This window comes from Euprymna scolopes, chromosome 18, assembly GCF_053919585.1.
Source record: "Euprymna scolopes isolate OS-2025 chromosome 18, ASM5391958v1, whole genome shotgun sequence".
Lineage (NCBI taxonomy): Eukaryota > Metazoa > Mollusca > Cephalopoda > Sepiida > Sepiolidae > Euprymna > Euprymna scolopes.
Window position 1 is genome coordinate 40,102,550 of NC_136499.1, and position 6,617 is coordinate 40,109,166.

Genomic DNA, 6,617 nt, shown 5'->3' on the forward strand with positions numbered 1-6,617 from the left:
AGAAACTACATTTTGTTTCATGCCAAAAACAAGCGACGGAATGTAAAATACAGTATATATTACCCTCCAACATCGAGAACTGTGATACTAGGGTCGGAAAGTGGGACCGAAAAAGTCAACGCTCCAGAGAAAGAGCACTTTTACCCTGCACAAGATGTATGTGCAGCTTGTCGGCATTCGGCGGTAAGGGCTCCTCAGGCGATGAGCAAAATCTAACCCTTCTTAAAAAGAGAACGCTAAGCCTGGGAGGGCGGACCTCCTAGAACTGCACACAACCGAGTCTACACTGCAATCAACAGAAACAGGTTCTTACAGGAATTATGGAATCTCTGTTTATTTGGGGGCAGGAGAAAAATATTCACGTTTTACTGTCAAGCGTAATATATAAATTTATTTCTTTTTTCTATTTCTTTTTTTTTTTTTTTTGTCTGTCACACGAACATTTGAAATAGCATTTCGATTGCCACTTATTCTTAATTTTAAAATAGCAGAGTCGTTTATCTGTCACATTTACGTTTGAAATAACTATTCTGTTGTTCTGTCGCACTTTCTTTTATCCTTCTCCCTTGGGTTCTTCATATTCAAAATTAAACTTCTTTCACTATTCTGTCGCGATTACATTCGAAATTACATGTCCGTTATTCTGTCACACTAAAGCTATAGAATATCAGTTCGTTCTATAGAATGGCCGCATCTCGAAACTATGGTTTCCTTTTTTATGTTTTTGACTTTGATTTTCATAAATGGGCAACGGCAATTTTCCCGCTGTTCGACAATTCTGACATTTACGTATTGAAAAAGAGGAGAAAAAACGAAAGACAACTTGCATTCGATTACAGCCAGGATTATCGATTTTACATTCGGGCGTCCAAAAATAATAAAAATAAATGCAAAAAGGGGCGACGGGACGTGCATATTGAATATTATTCAGCATAAAAGCCGGGAAAAAACTCAACCAATCCCACAGAAGCTGATATTTAAATGCAGATAAGTAGAAGGGGATCGATTCATTCGCAAAAATACATGCATATATATATATATGTGTGTGTGGGTGTGTGTACAAGTATATATATGTATACAAGTATATATATTGTTTTTTTTTTATATAATTATTCACTGACACGTGCTTTGTCGTCTGCGACTCATCAGCGTAGCTGAATCTAGCGAGATTCGAAATCGGAACCAAATAGTAAAAATCCTAGACCTCTATCACTGGGCTATCTCGCGCGACTGACACAATCCTCTACCTACGCAGCATAGGGCGTATGGTGCACGTTTTAAAAAATCAGCAGCAGCCACAGGATAGCTGACTAGTGAAAATATTAGCAACAGCAGCCGCCTTAGCATACATTGCAAATTAATCAAGTGTACATGCGCTGACGCCACGAGAAGGAGGGGAAAAAGGAGAAAGAAAAGGACGATATGTGGTCGAGTAAAGGAAGTTTGATCCGTGTGTGGTGAAAGAGAATATGCGCAGCCTAATCAGAAAAACGGATAGGGGGATGTTTGCCGCGTGTGTAAGCGTGCAGATACATGCGCGATTATGTCGATGCGGGGAAAAAAAGGCAGTTAAGTGCGTGGTCGGAAATTACTGAAATAAATGATTTTTGTATTAATCTAAAAACAAGGCCGATAGCCATTTGTCGCGTGCTCTCGTGTAATGAATGAATGCGTGAATGTAGGATTGACATGAAATTCTTAAAGATAAACTAAAATGACCGAAAAATGGGCTGAAATGACTTAAATAAATAAAAAGTAAATGACTTAGAATAACTTTAATGAACTTAAGGATGAATTGAATGACCTTAAGAATGACTTGAATGCTTAAAAAATAACTGGGATCATTCAAAAACAACTTTAATGATTTGGAGAATGACTTGAAGTGCTTTGAGACTGACTGGTTGTAAAGTGGATGATCATTTTACATTAAATTAATACAGAAAATTGATCCCCCATTTTATATCACAAAAATTATTTGATTTAGGGAATTTGAAACGTTACATTAGCTATGTGGCCAAGGAAAAGTTACAAACATAAGTACAGCATGTAGTAAGAACAAATACTACACTTTGATCTTGGCCAAAAGGCCAAGAAAAGGGTATTTATTTGCTCCCCCACCGAGCAAATTAGGCTCAAGGCCGATTTTTAATGTGAGGAGTGAAGGGGAAATGGGGGCCAACTGCCCGGGGAGTAGGGGAGCTGGATAGTGACAATTAGTATGAAGGGTTGCCCCTACATTGACCAAGGTCTTATATGTAGGGCTGCCCCCATATATGGTCTTTGCTTGTAGTATCTGCCAGAACAGATACTACACTTTGAGATATTAAATTTTTTTATTCACAGGAAAAAAATGCAGCTGGGAAAAGGAACAAAAAACTTAGGCACAAGGCCAATTCAAAAAGAAGGAGGGATGGTGAGGTTGGTTGATCCATCTCGTCTCTGTTGTAAATTTTAAATGATTTTTCTCTCGGCCAGTATCTTTTATCATGGTTACCCCTTTAAATTTGTATTTATGTGTGTGTGGTGGGAGCGGAGTGTTCCTACTTAAACTCAATTTTAAAGCATCTTTTATTTATATAAAAAAAATACAAAAAAGATAACAATATTAATGAAATGTCATTTGTGTCGAGGGACTTGGTCTTAGCCAAAAGGCCAAGAAAAGCTTAAGATTCTAAGAACAGCGTCTATTAACAACAAACCTTTGATCTTAACCAAAAAGGCCAAGCACAAAAGTGTTACGGACAGACCGACAGACCACCGACCGACCGACCGACGGAGTGACTTATAGAGGCGCTTGCACGCGACGAAAAATGCTGAGTTGTATTCTTTTCGTTGTTTTTCCTTTGTTTATTCATGCGATGTGTCTGTGTTCGGGTTATGTAAATGTAACGATACGGTTAAAAAGTAACAGCCACATTACACCTATACAACAGCGAAATGCGTACTAGCGGGGTACTCTTACCACATCTAGGGAAGAACTGCTAAGATTTCTCTTTCCTCTCTTGAGCATATACAAAACCGTCTTTGATATCCATAGATCGGTACCTACTCGCCTACTTCCTCTGTCTCACAGAATAGACGTTGTGAGTCTATTTTTGCTCTATCGTTACTTAAATATAAGGACCTCGACTGAGCTTCAATATATCCTCTCACAATTAAACATTCGCAATAAATACTCGTCTAACTAAAGCAACTATCATAAATTTCCTCGCTCTCTACCTGTGCCTAAAATTACACGAAAATTTAATGAGCAAAGATTATTTCCTAGAACTGTCCATCTGTGGAACACAATTCTGCGGGGCTGCTTCCCAGCTTATAATAATTTGGTTTATATATATTATTGTTTTTAATTGGAATTCATTATTGAGATGAGTATTATTTATTAATTTTATTTATTGCGGACTGTTATCCTCATCTTTTTCTTAGTCGTTTCACGACGTTTCGGCCAACTATTCCTCTGGCCTTCGTCATGTGGTAACCGCGACGGGATAGAAACTCTGAATCTCCTTACTGCATCCACTGCCTTCCGTGGTTGTTGTCGCCCCACCAGTAAGCCTCATCTCAATAATTATTTATTATATATACACATACCATTCGGTTCGGACCCGACCATGGAAGATCAGATAATAAATAAACCTTAATTTATAAGACCAAAAATTAAACGTCGATCTCCCTTCGGGGCCCGTGGCGCAGTTGATAGAGACGTTGAATCTCTACGGTTCAAGGTTAGAATTGTCTGAAGATAGCGGTTTCTATCCTACCCAAAACCGGCCAGAGGCTTACTTGACCAAAACGTGATGAGACGACAACAACTACGGAAGGCAGTGGATGCAGTTAGGAGATTCGGAGTTCCTATCCCGTCGCGGTTACCACCTGACGAAGGCCAGAGGAATAGTTGGCCGAAACGTCGTGAAACAACTAAGAAAATATTAGGATAATAGTGTGCAATAAATAAAAATAATAAATTATTTCGTTGTTTCAAGTGTAATGTAAATAAATACTTGCTGAGTCGTCCTCTAAAATAATCAAATTTTATCTAAGGGCCGCAATTACTGATCAGCACGGTTTTGTCTTACCGTCTGCTTATGACACATTAACTATTTTCCTAGAGTTACTTTCGTGCCTTTATAAGCAAGGACCCCAAGTAAATATATGTATATGTGTTTACGAGGTGTAATAAGTTCTGGCAGATATATGTCCCGTATAATCTGTAGATCTCAACTCGCAATGTACGAGTGTATTACGTAAACAACGAATTATAATGCAGACAATATGTATTTTAACGTGCCCCACTGCATTTTAATTATCACGTTTGTTTTCGGGGAGGGGTGGGGGCAAATCCAACGAATTGTTTATAATTCGAGGTTGAGAAAATAGAAAATTCAAAAGCAGAAAAATGAGACCCGAACAAGATTCGAACCTTTGACTAAGAATAAGGTCGACTTTACACAAGTGTCCATATAACTTCGTCTACAATATGTATAAATTCTGGGTTCGAAGCAAAGAGCAAGTGAGTAAAATCTCTTAATCCGGGCACTTTATTTTCTTTTTTTTTAATATATGCTTGTATATCATTAGGCTTAAGAAACAGAATGTAATACATGGAAGGATGATATAATACTCATAGAACACGTATTATACTACCCCCTAAAAACAGAAGGTAATACCTGGGAGGATCGTACTAAGATAAAACGAACGCACTCCCTCCAAAAGATAAGATAAAGCCTCGGAAAATAGTTTCTGACATAAGAACAGATATTACATTACCCTCTCAATTAAGAAGGAGGCAATGTCTGGCATGACAATTGAAGAGATTTTACTCTGGTCACCCTTAAACTGGGCATGGGAATATAGTAAATCAGTCTGAAATAGTATAATTAGATTGAGCATTAAGAGACTACAAGAATAAATTAATAGAATTAATAGTAGAGAGTTTTCTTAAGACAGATAAAACGTCGCCATTTTTTACATACAAGTTTACTATATCTCTTTGAAGTATTGCCAAACATAAAATACGATTAATTCTTAATCTCTATATTTATGAAATAGAGACGATTTTTCTCGTATAATATTCGACATTATAGGAACAAAATACAACACTTCCTATGCATAAATTTTACGCATAGACAGCTACTGCTAAAGCCCATTTTGTTCCTGTTTATTAATTATTATTATTTTCCTCGCTGGCTTACTCTCTCAAATACGCAATCCCATTTAGAGAGTAGCAAAGGCTTTCGCCCTTATGTCATTACGTCCTCTTCTGTAACCCTAAACCATCGCTGACTTTTTCTCATAGGTTACTTTTATCGGATGTAGCCTAATTCCCACTTGACCTTTGACATAAATATTAACTACATACTTCATTGTGTTTATGAATTTATTCAAAAATCGCTCCATTATTTTTAATGTTTTAATAGGATAATAGTTTAAACAGAAGCTGCCAGCCTATAATACAAATTAAAGTGGCATATGCTTACTATTCAAAATACTAGATCGTAAAAAGCAAACACCTGAAAAATTATTAACATGTCCTACTTCGCATGAAAATAATAAATAACAACGTATATTTTACATATCGGGCTATTGAACTGGCTGCTTATATTCAGTTTATTAATACAGTAAAAAAATATATAAAAGCCCATATGCATAAAATAGATCTCACATTTGCATATCGACCTGTTACAGATTTCATACATCCAATTCTACACAGGACTCCACTAATAGACAGTGCCCGGTAAAGTAGCCCATACAAATTCAAATAATATCTGCCGCATCTTTTAGCTTCCTTACGAACATACGCTGATTTTAGGTAAGTACACAGAACCTTACAAATTTCCCATTCGCTTGCCTATCATGTCGGCGTCTATTTTTAAGGTACTTTGTTTTCACTCATCGTTGATGCGACTGTTTATAATACGACCAATAAATTAAAAACAAAAAACTAATATATATATTTCTGAGAATGAAATACGAACTCTACAAAGTACGTGATTTATTTGTTATTCAATTCGAACCATATACGTACATCGCTCGTTTTAATTCATGCATTCAACCGTATTATTCGCAACAAATACTCGTGTAGCTACAACAACTGTAAATAATATTCCTAACTCCTATCAGTGCGTAAAACTCAAGGGAAATTCTATGTGCGAGTAGCTTTTTTAGAATTGTCCGTCTGTGATACACAATACCACATGGTTGTTTCCCAGTTATGATGATCGTTTCCAAATCTAATGTAAATAATTCTTGTTGAGTAGCACTCTTAAATTATCACAACCTTTTTTCTTTTTTCTTTTTTACATTTTCACCCCAAACAAGGCACATTGCCACTTTGGTGTAGGAGGCTACTATCAAGGACAACAACTACAGGGATACTATGTAGGGATTTGGACAAAAGATGTCGGTTAACGTTACACTTTAACTTCTGCACGTCAGTACAGTTGGAGAAGCAGGGACCTTGAATGGAATTCCAAAGTCTAGCGGTTCTAGGGAAGAAACTACTGGAGTAGAAATATCTATTACATCTAGGGATCTCTACAGTGTGGGGGTGGGATTTTGCAGCCTGTCGGGTCTGTCGAGGGTGTTCACGTCGTGGGGGCACAAGTGTTTGCAGTTCG

At 37.1% G+C, this 6,617-nt stretch overlaps 1 pseudogene; it reads right to left on the minus strand.

Annotated features, from left to right (window-relative positions):
• Positions 1 to 1,942: 1,942 nt before the first annotated feature.
• On the minus strand, positions 1,943 to 2,100 carry LOC145298062 (U2 spliceosomal RNA; annotated as a pseudogene).
• Positions 2,101 to 6,617: the final 4,517 nt, after the last annotated feature.